The 22737-nt window shown below is 32.7% G+C and overlaps 1 protein-coding gene across 2 annotated transcripts in view; it reads right to left on the reverse strand.

The window, feature by feature from the left end:
* The window catches only part of SPOP (speckle type BTB/POZ protein), a 90014-nt gene that overhangs the window by 60559 nt on the left and 6718 nt on the right, over positions 1 to 22737 (reverse strand). The window contains exon 1 of one of the 2 annotated variants that reach the window (XM_051994780.1): positions 13729 to 13834. The exons of the other annotated variant lie outside the window; for it this stretch is intronic. The gene's annotated coding sequence lies outside the window, so the exon portion shown is untranslated. Of the gene's footprint in view, positions 1 to 13728; positions 13835 to 22737 lie in introns of those variants that run through there. 2 annotated transcript variants of the gene reach the window in all.

Consider the following 22737-nt stretch of genomic DNA (forward strand, 5'->3'; position numbering starts at 1 on the left):
AGACCTAGGGCAAATATCCCGGTCTTGTGAATCTCAATCCTGTAGTTTCCCACTATACCATGCTCAAACTTTTAGAATATTAACTGAGTTCCCTCTATTGTATGTATATTAATAAAGACATTGTTATTTCAGTGACAACCTTCTTGAACTACATGTAGGCTTAAGCTTTTTCTACTTAAAAATCTCTTCCTTTTCACTAAAAAATGTGACACTCCACCCCCTCCCCCCATTTAGAATCTGAAATACATCAGATTCATTTTGTATTTGATTTTGAATTAATTTCTGGTTGTTGCATTCAGAAACCATTTACTGTTGCCAAATTTTTCATGACCCAAACCCCACAGTTTAGGAAGCTTTGGACTAGATAATGTCTATAGTCCCTTTCAACACTTTCCATTTCTTCTTTGTAGTGATCATCATTCTGTAACATATGTCTTGTAATTATTAGTGTACAACTGTTATTCTTTCATATTTGCCTCATACTTGATAAATGGTAAGCTTTTTAAGAGTAGGGTCTATTTTATTTCTCAATAGTGTCTTGCATGTAGATTTTAATGTTTGATTAAACTGAATTTTTTAAATGCTAGAAGGCCTCTTCGTTCTATTTTTCAATTATCTTTTTCTTTTTGCTAGGACCCATAATAACATAATTTTAATTGTTACAATTGTTTAATTGATTTTCCAATGTGTACAGGGTTCTGTGGAATATATAATTTCTGAGACATTCCTCTATCAACTGCACAATTAGCCAAATAGCATTTTTTTTAATTTAATAGTTTTCCCAATTACATATAAAAACAATTTCAATATTCTTTTTTCAAATTCTGATCAACAAACATTATAATGCTTTTACAATGTGCCAGGGTACTCTGCTACTAACTGGGAATACAAATTAAAGTGATTCATCAATAAATATTAAGAACCTAACACATTATTATTATTATTAAGAACCTAACCAGGGACATTCAAGCTAAATGCACCGGAGATACAAAAACAGGCAAAAGACATGGTCTCTGTTCTCAACAAGCTTACAATAATGAAAAAGACAACATGCAAGCAAAACACACAAAGCAAGTTATAGATATGATAAATAAGAAAAATGAATTTAAAAGGTTGGGAAATGTTTCCTACATTTTTATTGGGACTAAGCCAGAGAAGGTAAAAGTATGGTCCCAGTATTCAAATAATTCACCTTCTAATGGGGAGAGGGAAGGAAAGAGAGAGGAACAGAATTGTGAAAGTAGAAATAAAGACTTGACAAGAAATTAGATATGTGGTATTAGAGAAAGTGAGGAGTCAAGAAGCAGTACAGAGAATGTGGTGATATCCTTAACAATGACAGTAAGTTAGAAAGAGAGGGGAGCATTTGGAAGAAAAGATAACCAGTTTGAGATGTTCAAGAAGCAGTTAGTGATGTAAGACTGGAACTTGGGAGAGCAGAGCCCTGATAATAGAACTCATGAGAGCTGGTAAGATCACCAAGAATAATAACACAAAACAGAGCCCAGGTCAAAACTTTAAGAGACCCATCCATGGTTAGTTTGAATAACCTAGAAGATGATCCAACAAAATAAAATGAGAAGATCAGGTAGATAAGTAAAAAAATGAGGAGTAAATAGTGTCACAAAACTCTAGAGAGCAAAGAGTATTTAAGAGAAGGTGACCAATACTGTCAAATGGTGCAGAGATCAAGAAAGATGAAGAGAGGAAATTGGAGATTTGGGAAAATTGGCAACTAAGAGAACATGGTACCAAAGTAACACTTCACAGAATTAGGAAAAATAATAAAATTCACATGGAATAACAAAAGGCCAAAAGTCTCAAGGGAAATAATAACAAAAAGTGGAAAGGAAGAGGGGAGGGGCGTTGGCAGTACCAGTTCTCAAACTATGCTACAAAAACCATCATCTAGATATCAAAGCTTCTTAAATTATTTTCACTTGTGACCTTGCTTCAAATATGAGTTAAGGTGTTTCTTATAGGTTTCATACAAGAGTATGCAAAATGTGCACATTGTATATTCAGAACCATGGCTACAGTGAAGTTGTGCGATGAAACATGGATGAGCACTGCCATAGACACCTCATTCATTTTGCATTTGATTTTGAATTAATTTTGGTCATTGCACGTTCAGAAAGATTTACTGTTGCCAAATTTTTCACAACATACACATTTAGTTACCCACTTGGGTGGTAACCCACAGTTTAAGAAGCTTTGATCTAGATGATTTGGTACTGGTTTTAAAATACAGAACTTGACCAGTGGAACAGATCAGATATACAAGATACAAAAACAAACAAACCTTAGTAGGCTAGTGTTTACTAAATTTAAATATCTGCAGCTCCTAAAATGAAGATAAAAAATGCTGAGAAAAACCATGGATGGGAATCTGACGTAAAATGGACTTAAACTAAGATTTCTATCTTTCCTTTTTATCCTTTAATGAAATTTTAATTTTTCAACTAAGTAAAACAAACTCCCAAGGAATTAGAGTAGGTAATGAGGAAATCAAATTATCACTCTTTGCAGATGATATGATGGTATATTTAGAGAACCTTAGAGAATCAACTAAAAAAAAAAAAAAGAAAGAAATATTCCACAATTTTAGCAAAGTTGCAGGATGCAAAATAATTATCAGCATTTTTATACATCACTAACAAAATCCAACAGCAAGAGAAATTCCATTTAAAATAACTGTCAATAGTATAAAATATTTGGGAATCTATATGCCAAGGGAAAGTCAGGAACTATATGAGCAAAACTACAAAACACTTTCAACACAAATAAAGTCAGATCTAAACAATTGGAAAAATATCAAGTGCTTGTGGATAGGACGAGTGAATATAATAAAGATGACAATACTACCTAAACTAATCTAGTTATTTAGTGCTATACCAATCAAACTCTCAAGAAACTATTTTACTGATCTAGAAAAAATAACAAAATTCATCTGAAAGAACAAAAGGTCAAGAATTTCAAGGGAATTTCTGGGGGAAAAAAAAAGCAAATGAGAGTGGCCTAAACTGTACCAGAATCTAAAACTATATCATAAAGCAGCCGTCATCAAAACCACTTGGTACTGGCTAAGAAATAAAGTAATCGATCAGTGGAATAGGTTAAGTCCAAAGGACAAAATAGTCAATGACTATAGTAATCTAGTGTTTGACAAACCCAAAGACTCCAGCTTTTATGATAAGAATTCACTATTTGACAAAAACTTCTGGGAAAATTGGAAACTAGTATGGCAGAAATTAGGCACTGACCCATACCTAACACTATATACCAAGATAAGGTCAAAATGGGTTCATGACCTAGATATAAAGAATGATATTATAAACAAATTAGAAGAATATAGGATAGTTTATCTCTTAGATTTGTGGAGAAGGAAGGAATTTGTGACCAAAGAAGAACTAGAGACCATTATTGATCACAATATAGATAATTTTAAATAGATCAAGTTTAAAAGTTTTTATACAAACAAAACTAATGCAGGCATTAGATTAGAGAAGAAACAATAAACTGGGAAACCATTTTTACATTTAAGGATACTGATAAAGGCCTCATTTCTAAAATATAAAGAGAATTAATTCAAACTTATAAGAAATCAAGCCATTCTCCAATTGATAAATGGTCAAAGGATATGAACAATTTTCAGATGAAGAAATTGAAACTATTTGTAGCCACATGAAAAGGTGCTCCAAATCACTATTGATTAGAGAAATGCAAATTAAGACAACTCTGAGATACCACTATACACCTGTCAGATTGGCTCCGATGACTGGAAAAGATAATGATGAATGTTGGAGGGGACGTGGGAAAACTGGGACACTAATACATTGTTAGTGGAGTTGTGAACGGATCTAACCCTTCTAGAGAGTAATTTGGAACTAAGCTCAAAAGCTTATCAAACTGTGCATCCCCTTTGACTCAACAATGTTTCTACTGGGCTTTTATCCCAAAGAGATCTTAAAGGAGGGAAAGGGACCCACATGTGCAAAAATGATTGTGGCAGCCCTTTTTGTAGTGGCAAGAAACTGGAAACTGAGTGGATGCCCATCAGTTGGAGAATGGATGAATAAATTATGGCATATGAACGTTATGGAATATTACTGTTCTGTAAGAAATGACCAGCAGGATGAATACAAAGAGGCTTGGAGAGACTTAACATGAACTGACGCTGAGTGAAATAAGCAGAACCAGAAGATCACTGTACACAGCAACAACAAGACTATACGATGATCAATTCTGATGGACATGGCTCTCTCATCTCAACAATGGGATGATTCAAATCAGTTCCAATTGTTCAGTGATGAAGAGAGCCACATACACCCAAAGGATGGCTGTGGGAACCGAGGGTGGACCACAACATAGCATTTTCACTCTTTCTATTGATGTTTGCTTGCATTTTGTTTTCTCTCTCAGGTTTTTTTTTCTATCTTGATTCAATTTTTCTTGTGCAGCAAGATAACTGTATAAATAGGTATACATATATTGGATTTAACATATATTTTAATATATGTAACATGTATTAGGCTACCTACCATCTAGGAGTAGGGGTGGGGGAAAGGAGGGAAAAATTTGGAACAGAAAGTTTTGCAAGGGTCAATGTTAAAAAAAATTACATATGCATATGTTTTCTAAATAAAAAACTTTAATAAAGTTGAAAAAAATTAAAAAACAAAAACTAACTTCTATAATAAGCACACTCAAACAAAACAAATTCCAATCTAGATCATGTTCAAAAATGTTTCATTCTGCTTAGAAAGTGGTTTTATTATCAATCCTTTGAAATAAAATTTGTCTTTGAAAGTTGTGTCTTTACAATGTTTATATTGCAATATAAGTTATTCTGATTCTGTCTGCTTCACTCAGCATTAGTCCATACAAGTCTTTCTAAGTTTCTATAAAAACATCTTTTCTTATACTATAATACTAATCCATTATATTCATACAACATAATGTATTCACCTATTCTCCCCCAACCTAATAAATAGCCCATTAGTTTCCTCTTCTTTGCTACTACAATAAGAGCTCCCATAAATATTGTGTGTATATGAGGTTTTGGTAGATAGGTTAATTAGAAAAAAACTAGCACTCTGGGGGAAGGGGTGGAGGAAAGGAGGGGAAAAACTGGAACAAAAGATTTGGCAATTGTCAATGCTGTAAAGTTACCCATATATATAACCTGTAAATAAAAGGCTATTAAAATTTAAAAAAAAAAAAAAACTGGCACAGGGCACAGAAAGTTGCATCTAGAGTTAAGAAGACCAAAAAACAATCTCAGATACTTATTAGCTACGGGATCTCGGTTCAGTTGCTTAATCTCCATTTGCCTCAATTTCCTGATTTGTAAAATGAAAGCAATAATAACATCTACTTTCTAGCACAGTGACGAGGATAAGATAATATTTGTAAAGCACTTTGTTAAACTAAAGTGCTAGTTATTATTGTATTATATTATATACATATTTAGTTATAATTATTATCATATAGACAGTAATAGCATCAATGCAAAGTTTAGGAATTTGGACAGCATAATTCCACATTATTTTCCAAGATGACTGATTTACTTCAAGATTTCACACCATGGATCATAACAAAGTGCAAATGGATACATGACTTAGATATAAAGGTTTACATCACAAGCAAATTAGAGAAACATAGAAGAAAATATTCTACTATAGATAAGGAAAGATAAAAGGAACATTTTTGATTAAATAAATAAAATTGTAAAGTTTTTACACAAATAAAGTCAAAAACCAAAACTATTAGTTAGTTGGAAAAAAAGTCTTTGTAGCAAGTTTCTCTAATATGATATAAAAGGAATTGATTCAAATATATAAGAATGAACACAAAAAGAACAGCTTTGAAAGTAACTTAAATATCTCCTTTTCTAAAAAGCAAGTTGTCTGTATGAGATATATTTTTTCATATATAATACTATTTTATGTTCTTTGTATATGGGAATGTTATTTTTTGGTGCTTGTTTAAATTCAGAAAAAAAATTTAAATTATATATTATATATATTCAGAAGGGGATACAGAGAAGCCTAGCAATGTTCTAGTATATCAAGTTGAACATAATATATATTTGTGAGGTTTTTTCACATACAATCCTTTTTCTGGCCTTTGCATGCAGAAATACTCATGACTGTTGGCCTTTAAGTTGATAAATTTTTTAAAATTTAAAGGAAAAAAATCATTAGACCCTCTGACCTCAGTTAGAAGACCCAAGTGCTAATGCCCAGCCTGACACTAACTCACCAAGGGATCTTGGGCAAGTCAATAATCTTTACTCTGGTTCCTTACTTGTAAAATTAGTGAGTTAAAATGAAGGCTTTTAAAAAGTTTACTTCCAAAATTGAATGGAGACAGAAAGGAATACACTTTCTTCTCGGCAATTCATGGAACCAATGCAAATAATGACCATATATTAGGACAAAAAGACCTCAAGATCCAATGCAGAAATAGCAAGTGCATTTTTTTCAGATCACGATGCAATAAAAATTACATTCAATAAAAAGCCAGGGGAAAACAAACCAAAAAGTATATTGGAAACTAATCTCATCCTAAAGAATGAATGGATAAAACAGCAAATCATAGACACAAGTAATAATTTCATACAAGAGAATAACAATAATGAGATAACATGCCAAATTTTGGGGATGCAGCCAAAGCAGTAATAAGGGGAAATTTTATATCTCTAGATGCTTACTTGCATAAAATAGAGAAAGAAAAAAATCAATGAATTGGGCTTGCAACTAAAAAAGCTAGAAAAAGAGCAAATTAAAAATCCCCAATCAAATACCAAACTTGAAATTCTAAAAATAAAAGGAGATTAATGAAATTGAAAATAAAAAACTATTGAATAAATAAAACTAAGTTAGTTTTATGAAAAAACAACAAAATAGATAAACCTTTAGTAAATTTGATTAGAAAAAGAGGAAAATCAAATTGTTAGCCTTAAAAATGAAAAGGGAGAACTTTCCACCAATGAAGAGGAAATTAGAGCAATAATTAGGAGTTACTTTGCCCAACTTTATGCCAATAAATTTGATAATCTAAGTGAAAGGAGGAATACCTACAAAAATATAGATTGCCCAGATTAACAGAGGAGGGAATAAGTTACTTAAATAATCCCCTTTTAGAAAAATAGAATCAACTCCCTAAGAAAAAATCCCCAGGACCAGATGGATTTACATGTGAATTCTACCAAACATTTAAAGAACAATTAACTCCAATACTATATAAACTATTTGAAAAAACAGGGAATGAAGGACTCCTAACAAATTTCTTTTATGACACAGACATGGTACTGATACCTAAACCAGGTAGGATGAAAACAGAGAAAGAAAAAAGTATAGACCAATCTCCCTAATGAATATTGATGCAAAAATCTTAAATAAAATATTAGCAAAGAGATTAGAGAAAATCATTCCCCGGATAATACACCATGACCAGGTAGGATTTATACTAGAAATGCAGGGCTGGTTCAATATTAGGAAAACTATTAGCATAATTGATTATATTAATAGCCAAATTAACAAAAACCATATGATTATCTCAATAGATGCAAAAAAAGCATTTGATAAAATACAATACCCATTCTTCTTAAAAATGTACTTCCAGCTCTGCTATTATATAAATTCAAAAGAGGGAGAAATCACTCTTGTCTGGGATAAGGAAAGGTTCTCTAGAGGAGAAGTAAGTTAATACAGAGGCAATGACATTTTAGTCTTTGTCTGACCCCATGGGACAAAAAACTAGGAATGAATATATATAATAACAATGACTACCATTACCACACCAGAAACTTCCTATCTTTTAGAGCTATCTAATAGGGAATGTGTGTTCACTGAAAGTCTTAAAGTGGAGGCTGAATGACCATTTCTCAGGGATGCTGTAATCAATATATCAATAAGCGTATTAAGCACTATTTGCCAGGACTGTACTAATACTTAGAAATACAAAGAGAAAGCAATTCCTATTCCAAGTATGGGTTGGCCTAGATGACCCATGTAATACTTAAAATGAGGCCTTTTCTAATCCTCTCGACTACTATTGCCTCTTCGTCCAAAGTACCAAGGTCTTTAGTATATATTTTGCTACATACCTGAATGTGTACTGTTTCTTTTCTCTAACAGAAAGTAAGTTCTTTGATGCTAAGAACTATTTTAGTTTGTAGTCTTCTTCTGTCCTAGGAACAAGTTAGCATTTAGCTAGTCTTTAGTGGCTGCTTTATAATGCCTATTGATTGATTGATTGCATCTTTCCGGCTAGTCTATGGATTCCACCGAGGAAGAATGGTAAGAGCAAAGGTGGGAATTGCACAAGATATCTTTAAAGAACAATGGGAGGGGGGCAGTTAGTTAGTTGTAGTGGATAGAGCAATTGCCCTGAAGTTAGCAGGACTTGAGTTCAAATCTGATCTCAGATACTTAACATTTCCTGGCTGTGTGACCTGGGCAAGTCACTTTACCCCAGCTGCCTCAGCCCAAAAAAAAAAAAAAAGAGAGAGAAAAAGATTAGCTAGTAGTGTATAGGGTGAAAGAAGAGATATAAAATTGAAAAGGATACAAATCATTGAAGGTTTTAGGATTTGGTAAAAGAGGCCAAGAGAAGAACTGCAAGTTTTTGAGCAAGCAACCTTGCCTCTTATATAGTTTTTAATTATTTATACGTTGTTTTCTCTATTCAATTTTCAAGCCCTAATCTTTGTAATTCCCATCAACATAATGTTTTTTGCTTTATTTTAACACACTGAACTTGGGTTGAAGAGACAAAAAAGTCCTATCTTGAAGCATAAGAGCTGGATTATAGGTTCTACAGTCAGCACAAAAGTTAAAAATAAAAATAATAATCTTACAAATTCCTTAGTTTGATTGAAGAAGAGTAGGAGAGGGAGAGCTTTCTGGATAGGGAGAACAACCAGAGAAAATGCCTGGGGGCTGAAAGATGGAAGTATCTTGTTTGTGGAACAGCTAAGAAGCCAGTGTCACTGGAAAGAAAAGTACATATTGGAGAGCAAGATATAAAAAGAATGAAAAGGTAGGAGGGGGCTATGTTTTGAAGGTCTTTGAATGTCAAGCAGAACATTTTGTATTAGATTCTGGAGACAACAGGAAGCCACTGGAATTTATTCAGCAAGGGATGACATGATAAGATCTGAGTTTTAGGAAAATATCCTTAGTGGTTGAATCAGCTTATCTTGAAAAAGTCATTTATCTCAGTCTTTTTCATTTTTCATCCTCTTCTAAACTCTCTTCAATATAGTTTCCAAACTTGGTTAATTAACTGAAACTAAGCTTTCCAAAATTACTCATGATCAGTGAACTGCTAAATGTAATAGCTTTTTCTAATCCATCTGAACCTTTTGACAATGTTGACCATACTCTCTCGGACACTTTTCTCCTCCCTAGGTTTTCATGACTGGTTTCTCTTGATTCTACTTGTACCTAACTTCTCAGTCTCCTCTGTTGGATCTTCATATATAATATTATCTATGAACATTCCCTCAAAACTCTGTTCTAGATCTTCTTCCCTTTTCTTTATCTTCTCATTTATTGACTTCATCATTTTCCATCAGTTCAATTACCATCTCTAAGTCAGATGATTCTTGTATCTACTTATCCAGTTCTACTCTTTCTTCTGAGCTCCAGAGCCATATTATCAACTGCCTATCTGACAACTAGATAGTCTATAAGTATCTCATCAAAACTGACTACAATTCATTATCTTATCTTACCTGACCTTCCCAGGCAAAAGTGGCCTTTCCCATTTCAAATTGTCACTGAACTCTTCTTTCTCTCTTTTGTCAGCTTTTGTGTTGCGCACATGTATATGTCCCATATTAAACTCTAAGTTCCTTCAGAACAAGATATGTGACCTATTTGTCTTTGTAAGCCTAAGTAGAAATGAGTAGCTTGTCAGTAGTATGATGTCAAGATTCTAGAATCCCACCCTGTCACAGCAAGGTATTCACAGTACAGAGCCACCTAAGAATCAAGAGTGAGAGAGCTAGAGATGCACAGGATTACTGCAACTACTTAATTTGCTATTTTTCTTTCTTTTGGTCAGAACTTTAAAATTTGCACACATTAAATGAACATGATATGACTTTTTATACATCCATTCAATTAGAAATTTATTCCAGCAAGCATTTGAAGATGTAACTGAAGACCACCACACGGATTGATCAACTTCTTCCCTTGGTCTAACAAGGTTTTGTGGATTTCATAATCATCTGGCGTCAAGAGATTTCTTTAAATAAGTTCTAACTCCACAAGTAGAATTTCTTAAGTGGAGTTTGTAAAAAAATAATAATAATAATAATAATAATAAAAATAAAACATTTCCTTTAGAAGTTAAGAGAACATATATTCTGAATATCCAAATGATCATTTTATCAATATGTCTGAAAAAAAAAAAGCCAACTCTAAACACTACTCAATAAGGAAAAAACCATTGCAAGGCTGTCCTAAAAAACCATCTACTTGAGTTTAGCTGCAAAAATAACAAAAAGTACTACCATTTAAAAAAATTAATTGGACTTTACACAAGTTTAACATTACAGTAAAATTTGAACACAGTCCGGTGGGATTAAAGCAAATTCCATTCAGAAATAAGTTGGGTGACCAGTCCCAATTGCCAAATCTCACCATTACCAATTCTACTATGCTAAGAGGAAAAAAATATTCTAGTCTCAGGAATATATATGAAAAGACTTGATATAAGGTAAGAGAGACTTCCTTATAGTACTTCTCAAAAACTGAAAGTCTTCCATCAGGAAAACTAATCCCTTGTTCTGCCAGACAACAAATTTTCCTGCCATCTCTTTCGCTAGAGAGAATCTTTGCCTCTCTCAAATAGAGAGCCAAATGAAATATTGCTTATCTCTTTAGGTTATTATTCCATCTAGGTCAACAAAAAAATTTATAGTACATACCTAACAACGTCTCCCAAAATGAAGCTTCAGAGTTTATTATGTGATGTTATGTTCCCCAAAATGGAACTTTGGAGTTTATTATGTGATGATTAAATTAACATTATGGAATTCTATATTTAAGGAATTTGTGAATACAGACATAAAACCACACTAAGAAACAACACCTCTCAAACTCACAAAATTTGGGCAGTCCTGTGATACCATCTTGTTCTCACTTTCTTCTTGCATCTACCAACTGAAAAGCCTAGTTACCCTGGTAACCAGTTAATTGCAAAGATCTATATCTTATCAGGCTCTCCAAAAACTTTTATATGCCAACAGTTTCCACTGAAGACATCAGGCAGCAGTTAAACAGACAAACCATTAGAAAATAGGAAGTGAACAAATCACACTACTAATTTCTAATCTCAGTTTAATACTGTTACTGAAAAATGACTACCCCACACAAATCATCTTCTGTTAAACAGAGGATATGGAAATATTGAGAGTTTGGTTGAAAAGGGAAGTTTGGGTATAGTATGATATAATAATCACCCTGATCCCATTTATTGGGGAAAAAAATTAAATTGGATTTGAATTGTGGCACCACAAGTTTGCAGAAATTACAAAAATGACTAAATGATCTTATTAACAGAAAATAAACATTCCAATAAAGGCTGGACTTATGTGTATGCTCCTTAAGGACTATTACATTTGAGAGAGGAAGTTTTGAGACTTTTGCAGAGGCTACTCAAAAGTTTTTTGACTGGCAAGTCTGAATACAACTAACTTTCTGGTTTATACTGATAAAGAACTATAAGGAGTCAGCCACAGAATCTAAAAGTAAACTAAAATTGTTTTCCTAGCATTTATGCTTCTAAAAGAGACTAACGACCAATTTCAAATCATTTTCAGATACAAAGACTGTAAGAGTCAATCTAAGAAAAAGGGATTTAAACAGAATAGTTCAGATTAATGATATTACAAAAGAAATAACCAACACCTAAGTATGTCTACCATAATTTTTTGTGGAAAAGATTGTAAGGAGAATAAAAATTATTTTTATTTTCCTATTGCAAGTAACATAGGTGATATTTTATTTTGAAATACTTATTGAATGTTGACATCAAGTACTGGTTTTAGTTTCTCAAGCTTTTTGTCTTAATGCTTCTATACCATTATTCAACCTAAAATTTTCCTTTTAAAAATGCAAATTTGTACTTGCTACAACTATGTTGAAATTCTTGACCACTGACTTTTAACAGACATAGAAAACAGTTTTGTTTAAGGAAAAAAGTCTGTTGTAAATTAAACAGCTAATTAATATTAGTCATCCTGTTCCAGTATATACAATTTCTATGTTCCAAGATGCAACATAAAATTTTTTTTGCATCAAAATCGATGCAAAACATTCATTCAATGAAAAGAAAGTTTGTATTTAATGAGAACATGCTTTACACTCTACTTTTGGTATTTAATTGGAAAAATTATTACATTTGGAACTATTCTGTAGCTGTTAATTTTTTTAAAAAATAAAATGTTGCAGAGGTTTCACATGGTCAAAAAAAAATTTTCGACTGAGCTCAGAGAAAGTTTTCAGTTTATAGAATAAATGTCTTAGGGAAAAGAAGATATGCAAAGTCCAAATGATGGAGTACATGATCTAGCTCTAACAGGTTTTTCTCATACTATTCTTCTTGTGCCCTACACTCCAATTAAACTGTACTCATAGTCCTTTGCATCTATTCTCCTAGTTTACACAGTCAGCTAGTCCCCACACCTGGAATAGATTTCCACCATCTAATCACCACTAATTAAAGCCTTTCTGGATATCTCCAAGGTCCAATTCAGAGTTGCCTGCTCTTCCAGAAAGAAAGTCTTACCTGACCTTCCCAGGCAAAAGTGGCCTTTCCCATTTCAAATTGTCACTGAACTTTTCTTATTAGCTTTTGTGTGTGTGTATGTAATACAATATGTCCCCTATTAAACTCTTAAGTTCCTTCAGAACAAGATATGTGACATATTTGTTTTGTAACACTAGTAATCTAGCATATACCATCATTTTGTACACAGTAGGTAATTAATAAAAGAACAGAATGATGAAGAATTTAGAAAGGGATGATTTAAGTGAGAAGTGGGAGATAGCAAATTTGGGTTTCACTTTTGTCAAAGCATCTGGCAGCTTCTTACTACTCTCCATATAATTACAAAATAGATTATTCTAGTTTCAGGTTCTTCTCCTTCTTTCTCCTGTTTCCACACCTTTGAGAGCTGGAAGAAACCTTGCGTTTATCTAGATCATCTAGTCTAGCCCTCTCATTTTGAAGTTGGAAGAGCTGACATAGCCAGAGCAGTTAAATGACCCTGTGCAAGGTCACACATTTCAGTGACAGAATCAGCTAGAGAATCCATTATTTCCTAACTCTTAGCCATCTTTTCTTCTACTAAACCTTGAAGCTAAAACTGGTTATTTCTAACACCAACCACCAAGACAGTAGAAGAAATTAATAGAAGCACTTAAGAGAAAACACCCTTCCCAGGCAGGCATATGATCCTGGTAAATGACCCTTTAAGATAGAATGCAATTCAAATGAAAAATTCAACAGTCTTCCAATTCTGGCAAGTTCTGCCTAATGGATTCCAGAAAGAAAAAAATTCACTTACTAGATTGAATCTAACAGATCAAAGCCTAACTTACAAATAAAACTATTAAAGCAGTAGTGACAAATACTGCAGTCATACAACCAAAGAGGCAAGTAAATCATTTCGGCAAGAATGAGATGACTATGTCCTTGAAAACTCACTTCGATGTTCCCTAAATGCTTGTTGCTCTGCTTCTCATACTTGAGTATCACACGAACATTCTTGAATCGATGCAGTAGAACAGGAAGGAAAAAAAAAAGGCTTTACTTAAAATCTAATCTTAAAAAAAAAAATACACAGTCAATTTAACACTCTACTTGTTCTTGTGGTCAAGAGCAAACTGAAAGGATGTTTGGTTGGGTTGCTAAGTTAATGGCCAAACTACTTCTATGACATAAAAGAGAACAATGACTTATGATTGGCTAAAGACAGTCTTGTGATCAAGAAGTATATATTCATTGGTTATCTGGGTACCACCCAAACTCATTATAATTTTTTTTTATAGTTAACCAATAAGATCATATATGCAAATAATACCATCATAACTGGCTTTTCAACTGTCAAAACTAAGGGCCACTAAACTGATGCTTCAAGTTTTTAAGACTTCATAGAATTTTTGACTAGTCCAATTATTTGCATAAGTATTTCTAATGTCTACCATTCATGTATTATAAAATGTGGAGGCTGTGTAAGATGAACTCTAAGCTCACTTCCATCTTTGAATTTATAATCCTATGACAATACATTTAATAAAAAATTTCTTGGGCTCAACTACATTTTGGTTCGTTTTATACTGGAAATGATAGTGCTTTTCTAATTCTAATGTGAAAACTGACTTATTTATTCAAATTCTTTTCTTTTCTGTTAAAACTGGCAAATAGTGGCAGAAAACTCATGTGAAAAGATTAGATGGTGTATTTACTATTTCAATGGTTTAAAAAACTGAAGTATCAAAGCACAGAGATCTTTATAAAGCAAAACTTGTACATGTAATTGGGTGTTTATTATTTAGTTTATATGACATTCCCTTTTTTCTTGTCTTGTGATTTCTATTTCTCTCATTATTTGTGCTTTGGACCATTCTTTCATGTGATTGTTGATAGTTTGCTATCCTTTTGAAAATTTGTTTACTCTGGAAACTGAGTGGATGCCCATCAGCTGGAGAATGGCTGAATAAGTTATGGTATATGAATGTTATGGAATATTATTGTTCTGTAAGAAATGATCAGTAGGATGATTTTGAGAGGCCTGAAAAGACTTACATGAACTGATGCTGAGTGAAATGAGCAGAACCAGGAGATCATTGTACAGGGCAACATCAATATTATACATCAATCAATTCTGATGAACGTGATTCTTTCCAACAATGAGATGATTGATACCAGTTCCAATGACCTTGTGACGAGGAGAGCTATCTACACCCAGAGAGAGGTCTGTGGGAACTGAATGTGGATCACAACATAGCATTCTCACTCTTTTGTTCACTTGCATTTTGTTTTCTTACTCATTTACTTTTCTTTTTGATCTGATTTTTCTTGTGTTGCGTGAGAATTGTATAAATATGTTTACACATATTGAATTTAACATACATTTTAACATGTATAAAATATATTGGATTACTTACCATTTATGGGAGAGGGTGGGGGGAAGGAGGGGAAAAATCTGAAATACAAGGCTATGCAAGGGTCAATGTTAAAAAATTATGCATATGTTTTGAAAATAAAAAGCTTTAAAAATAAAAAGTAAAAAGAAAAAGTGTTTAGTTAAATCTACTGGGAAATGGCTTTTGGGGATATGTGTCTAGTGTGTGTGTATACACACACACACACAAATTTACACATATAAAAACGTTAATTGTTTATATACTTTACACATCAGTATCAAATCAAATCAAATGGATTATATACCTAATCAAATAAATTTGATACTAAGACTCTCCCCCTCCCCCATTCAACCACTTTTTTTCATGCTAGGTGTGTTGGGTTTTTTGTTGTTGTTCTGTTCTTTTGCTGAGGCAACTGGGGTTAAGTGACTTGCCCAGAGTGACACAGCTAGGAAGTGTTAAGTGTCTGAGGACAGATTTGAACTCAGGTCCTCTTGATTTCATAGCCGATGCTCTATCCATTGCACTACCTGGTTGACCCTCTTTCAGTTTTTTATGGTATAATCTTTTAATATGTCACACGTCAATTTAGAATACATTATAGATTATGGTATAAGGTGTTGATCCAAGCCTAATTTCTACCAGATTGCTTTCCAGTTTTCCTAGCAGTTTTCTAATTTGTTTTCTGCTTTATTGAATACTTGGTTCTATTGTTTCTCATTTTCCCTTGTCCAGTCTGTTCCATTAATCTATATTTTTTGTTTGTTTTTTTTAAAACCGCTATCAAATGATTTTAATAACTCCTGCTTTATAATATAAAGGTCTAGTTCCTGCTTAATTCTTATCTCTTTTCTATCATTTTCCTTGATGATAGATATGTTTTTGGAAATGAATTTTTTCTTTAATCAAATTTTGTAACATATTCCTTTGATAATTTGATAAGTATTAAATTTAACTGTAGTAGTAACATTTTTCTTTTATATTAGCATAAGTTATCATATGATCACTGAATATGCCTCCAACTATTTAAATTGTTTTTTACTTCTTAAAGGAAAATAGCGTATTTGAATCTACACAAATCTATCATGAAGATTGATAGACTGATCCTCAGACACTTTTGCATTTTGTAGTTATTTGGAACGGAATTTTCCTATTATTGCCTTTTGGATTTTGTTATGACATAGAAAAGCTGATGATTTTTGAGGGTTTATTTTCATAGTATCATAGCTTTGCTGATTTCATCTTGTCTGCTATTATGTTGGTTTTATTTTCTTGCTTTATTCTTTTTAATCATATTGTCTTAAAGGTTTATCCCTCTGATTTGTCTTTTCAAAGAACCAGTTTGTTTCTGCTTTGTCCAATAGCTTGATTGCAACTCCTACTTATTTGGATTTGACTGATACATACTAAATTCCCTCCACTCCCCGCAGGGCCTCATTTTTATTCACTGTATATATATATTTTTTAAGTGTGTTTCTGGCAAACTACAGATTGTGGAGTTCTGTCTTCTTATCTGTCACTTTTTCTTTTATTGAGCTACTTCATATTTAAAGGTATATGAGTTAGGTTTATATTTGGTTACAATTGTCTCTAATAGCGATTGGATTCCCCCACTCCCTAATTAAGACTCTTCCTATCTTTCTCTATAGATACAATGTTTTCTCCTTGGTTATTTTTGCTTAAAGTAACCATATTTCTATCAGCTCTCTTCCCCTCATATTCAATCCTACCCATTTCCCCATTTGTTAGGATTTTCTCTCGTTTTGGAGTTTTGCTTATTAAATCCTTTTTTCTTTTTTGCTCTTATCCTGTTATTTAATTTTCATCATTTTTCCCTTCTGTTAAATAGTACATCCTACCCCTAGCCTTTTTCTCCTTCCCTTCAACTTGCTTTTAGTTTTTTAATTTTACTTTACTTCTAAAAAAAAAAAAATTCCCACCATTTCCCCCTTCTATCTAGTCTAGACTTTTGTTCTTTCATTCATCACTTCTATATTTATTTAGTCTTTATACTTTTTAGTCTTTTCAGATATTTTCTAAATCATTTTCATGTTATTGGCCGTAGATCTTGCTCCCAACCCCTATTTTCTATTGTATCTCACTCTTGGAAATACTAATTTCTGCTGGTGATAGAAAATAAACTTCCTCCTGGCAAGAATTTCCTAGGTCCTTCCCATTTGCCCCCAATTTTCTTTTTTGTGTACATTTCCTCCTACTCTTCTAAGTGTCAGTTGCTTTCAGAGCTTGAAAAGCTTCTTCTAAAACAGGATGAGTGGTCTCTCTAAACAGCAAATCTCTGTATATTATGTCCATGTAAGGCCATGATTTCTCTCTCTCTCTCTCTCTCTCTCTCTCTCTCACACACACACACACACACACACACACACCCCTTCTCATGTGGAAGCATTCATCAATGGTATCTACTTCTACCACTGAAACAAGATTTGCTCCTTTTTCATTCCCTTTCCTTTTGCCACCTTACTCATTCTCTTATAGAATCTCTTTTTCCTGGGAGATTACAAGAGATATTTTTCATTACTGCTAGCCTTTGCTTTTAATTAGGTACATTATATATTCCCTCTATATTCTTCCTCCCTTCTATTTTATATACCTTCCCATGCTGTAATTTAGTCCAGCAAAAAATATTGATTCACCTATAGGCAGTGATATAAGATTTAGTCCATGTTGTCTCAGTTTCTCCAACATCATCTGTATCTGACCTTCTGCTTGCACTCTTAATAGTCTCTGTTAAAACTTTATGCTGTGTTTAGTTGCTGTATTTATTTACTTTTCTTATATTTCTGTTGTCTAGGGGTTTAAAAAGCAAATAATTTTTCAAGTCTAGTTCACTTTCCAGGAATGTTTCAAATGCATCTTTTTTATTGAATATGGATTATTTTTCCTTTAATAGGTAGGCCCAGATTTGCAGGGTGGGGCAACTTGAACTTCTTTGTCGTTTGGAACATATTATTCTATATCCTCATGTAGTTTTTAATGGGTGGGTAATCTTGTATTATTTGAATTTCCTTTCCTTTATATTTGAAATTTTAAATTTATAATTAAATAAAAATATATTTTAAAATTTCTCCAATTCACTTGAAGAATTCATTGTTCAATTTGTTGCAGAATTGTTCAATTTAACTACTATGTGTCAAAGTTTGAAACACAGATTTTTTTTGCTGTTTCTGAAAGAGGCAATCTGTGGATTATTTTAATCAGCAAATTTTGTTTCAGAAGTTGTGGACAGTTACCTAGTATTGATGTTGAGTTATGGTTTGATACGTTCATCTGAGAGTTCTATAATCTTTAAACTGTCTATATATCCTGTCTTTGAGATCAGTGTTTCGTTGCATGATTATGTTACTGCTTTTTGCTTCTCTTGTTCCAGACAGTCCTTCACTTTCATGTATTTGTATTTAAGTTTTTCTCTTTTGCCAATTATTTCTACTATGCAGGTCATAAATTCTGCTTTCACAAGTCTTATTTCTTTTTTAAACCATTCAGGAACATCTTGTTGGAGTATCATATTCTCTTCAAAACCCAGAGAATCCTCTGCCTAATAAGATATTAATTCATTTTCCTTTGTCTTAACGTATTTATTCATAAATGCCTTAACTCTTTGCCTGACCTGGAAGCCATATTCTCTAGTATTATTAATATGTTCTGAGTTGGTTTATTTGTTCATAGTCTTAAATATTGTTTTTCTCCTGAGAACTTTAGTAATTTTGATATTTTTTTTCCTTTTTTTCTCCTGTTGCTCATTTTCTGACAATCAGCTTTGATGGTAGTTTCACTGAGTGACAGACCTCAAAGCCATCTCAACCTTTTCCCAAGTTGAACAATTCACCCAATCTCTACCTCTGCCACGAGTGATTTGCAGTGGAACAGATCTGGCCCCAGTGAAAGTTTTGCCTTCAAGCATAGTGGAATACCTCAAAGTCACATATACATACATATCCCGTCAGAATCCTTTATGTATCTCTGTTTTTTAAGTTCTCTGGCCGAGCTCTATTGTGGCAGAGTACTGAAAAGCTGCTGTTGTGGTCTTTTTAGATTTCTATGTTTGAGTCTCTGAAGCAACAAGGGAAGGTAGGGGACGAAGACCAGGTATAGAGCTAAGCTCTATTACAAGCCTGCAGTTTGGCAGCAATGGGAAAGAGGGTATGAGCACATTATGGTTTAGGAATAAATAGCTTTCTTTATTGTTAGATTATCAGGTTTTTATCTCACTTAGGTTTTAGTGTCCAAGATAGCTAAAATTGTTTTATCTTGTATATAAATTCCTATTTTAGAGAAATTGAGAAGTCATGAGGATTAAAGAAAATATCTAGTCCTCCATCTTATTGATCATGTAATTCTGAACCTAAAGATTGGCTTTTAAGCCTCCCCAGCAACCAGATTTCCTCCCTCTTTAATTATTTTTTTCCTACCTTATAAGGAGTCTATGAGGTCCCATTTCAGTTAATTATTAAAAATGTATAGCTGTGGGACAACATATAGGAAATAAATAAGACAGGGGGAAATAAGATAAAATATCCTTGCCAATGAAATATCAAATATTTCGTAGGAATTACAAGGAATCCTCCCAAAGTAATTTTTTAAACCCATAAAAAGATTTATGGAAAATAACATCAAGCCCTTGAAGAGCTAAAAATAAAAAATTATGGTGACTTAAGATTTGTATATCTTATATTACACAATGAATATCTTGAACACCACAGTAAAAGAGAAAGCACAAGACTATGAAATAATGAAGACCTGGGTTCAAGAGGGTAAATAGTTTCAAATCCTTCCACTGATACTAAGTAACTTCAAGTTACTTAATCTCTTGGACCTCAGTTTTTTCCTCTATAAAATAAAGATGTTAGATCACATAACTTCAGAGGTTCCTTCTAGCTATGATTCTTTTCAAAATCTTTTTTAAAAAATTCAAAATTTTTGAAAGGTTATGTAAAACTTTTACAAATGGAATTTTTTAAAGATACTAAATGAACTTACTATTTAAAGCAGTGGTTCTTAAACTGGAGTCCATGAATCTGTTCTTTTAAAAAAAAATTTCATAACTATATTTCAGAAACAGTGTATTGTATACTGAAATACAGTATAATTAGTTTCCTTTATAATCATATATATTTTATTTTATTCATCTAAAAACAGTTAAAGAAGAAGTCATTTGGCTTCATTAGACTGTTACTGGGATCTATAACACACAAAAAATTAAGTATTCCTGATTTAAAGGAACTCTAATGTAAATTTTTTAGTAAAGCAAAAACTCACTGCAATGAAAAATTTTATTTTTTTAATATATATTTGTCTGAAATAGGGCATACCTGCAAATCTGTAATATAATAGAAGCCTTTACTTCAAAAATTCACTGAGAGTAAGCACCCATCCTCTGAAATGTAATTATAACCATATACTGTAAAATTATATTCTATGTTAGTTCTATGCCCAACACACTTGTATTTCACTACTTTAGTGGTACCTTACTTTAAGTAAATTTGATATACTAATTAATTTGAATCTATAGGTACAATAAATTAACCAGTTATTATTTACATTAAAAAACAAATTTTTACTTTAAAATAATCTACTCCTTTCATCTTACTACCAAATATCACCTAAACTCCCTCCATTTTCTTATCTCCAGGTCACCTAAGTATTAAAATAAAACTATTCATATTGAAATATGCAATGACTTTTTCTTTATTTTAGTCATTTCTAATTTCTCTCATTTTTTGTATTTGATGATATTACATTCCTACTCCTCTTTTTACTATCTTCACCACTTCTTCAGTTACCTTTCCTAATTCCTCTTCTTCATCTAGTTACTAAAATGTAAGCATATCTTAAGGTTCAGTCCTCAACCATCTTTTCATCTCTTTCTTTACCTTCTAAAGGATCTCATGCACTTTCCAATTCCAACTTTCATTTCTGGGTTAATTTTAAATCTATGAGATTAATGTTCTGATCTTTCTTCCTACCTTCTAGTTCCACATCTATAGTTATTCACTTGCATGTATCAACATTCCTCAAACTCAGGTTGCTGAAAACTAAACTCTCATCCTTACTTCACAAAAAAAGACAAAAACAAAAACTTCCCTTTTTGACATAGCAATTGTTGTGAATGACAACTACATAACTAGTCATCCAAGCTTAAATCCTGAAAACTATCTTTGACTCCTCTCTTTCTAGTCAAGTCTACTTGATCAGTCTCCATTAGACAAATTCATTCCTCCTAATATTTTTTGAATTTGTCCTTTCCCTCTGCCACCCCAGAAAGCCTCATACAAACTATACAAGCTTTTAAACTAGTATCCCATTTGTTACTGTGAATAAAACATTATTTTCAACATCATTCCCCCCAAAACCTTTAAGGACTAAGTGTCTCTTCTTTTCCTTTACTTTCCAAACTCTGTGACCTCACATTCAAAAGCCTCCACAAACTGGCTCCAAATTATCCTTGTAATTTTATTTTCCATTTTACTTTGTAAGAACTTTCTATACCAACAAACAACTAGATTACTCATTCACTGTTCTCTAATAAGTCACCTATATTCCAGCTTCTTTACTTCTCATTTCTGCCATTTCCCCTGCTATTTCTCCTATTTCCCTCATCCCACCCCACCCCCAGCATCTTCTTCAATGTAACATACCTACAAACCCCCTCTCATATCCTATTTTTTCCAAGAAGTCTTCTATAACCATCCTGACCCACTTATCTTTCCCTTCTGAAATATATACTCAAGCTCTTATTGTCTGAACCATTTACTTGGAAGTTATCAAAAAACTGACTGCATATATTTAACCTATATCAGATTACTTGCTGTCCTGGTAAGGGGAGAGGTAATGAAGGGAGGGAAAAAAATTTGAAACACTAAGTTTTACAAAAATGAATATTGAAAACTAAATGTATTTGGAAAAAATAAAATACTATTGAACAAAAACAAAACAACATGACCAGAGTTTTGCATATGCTTGTTGATGACAATAATGGAATTTCTAAGAGAAGTCAAATATCCACAAAGAAATTTTTCCCTGATTTTCCCCCCCTCTGCAGAAAATTTGCTTTGCCTAGGAAGGTTGTGTTTTCCCCAAGCCACTTCAGAGGTCTGCTGTAAGTCATTTGGGTGAGATTCTCTGTCAAACTACTGCCTTTTTTTCTTCTGGCAACAGAGAAAAAAATTAAACCTTCTTATCAAAAGGGCTCATGTTTCAAATTTATAGGTAATTGCCAAACATTTTTAAGTTTGCATCTGCTGCTACTATAATATTCATTTCATTAGCTTAACTTTCTTATGGCAGGTGCCATTTTGAGATTACCATCCAACTCTGAAGAATGTTTGAAAAGCAAGTAGGAGAACCTAAACTGTGGTGTTCGGAGGATGATGTTAATTCCTGAAGAGATGTTCCACTTCATTATTTCAAAATTTATCATGTTTTTAAAATGCTGATAATGATGATGATAGCAGTTATATAGCATTATGTGCCAAACATTGTGCTAAGTGTTTTACAATTACTATCTTATTTGATCCTTACAACAACTCTAGGGAGATAAGTGCAGATA

Source organism: Antechinus flavipes, chromosome 4, assembly GCF_016432865.1.
Source record: "Antechinus flavipes isolate AdamAnt ecotype Samford, QLD, Australia chromosome 4, AdamAnt_v2, whole genome shotgun sequence".
Taxonomy (NCBI): domain Eukaryota; kingdom Metazoa; phylum Chordata; class Mammalia; order Dasyuromorphia; family Dasyuridae; genus Antechinus; species Antechinus flavipes.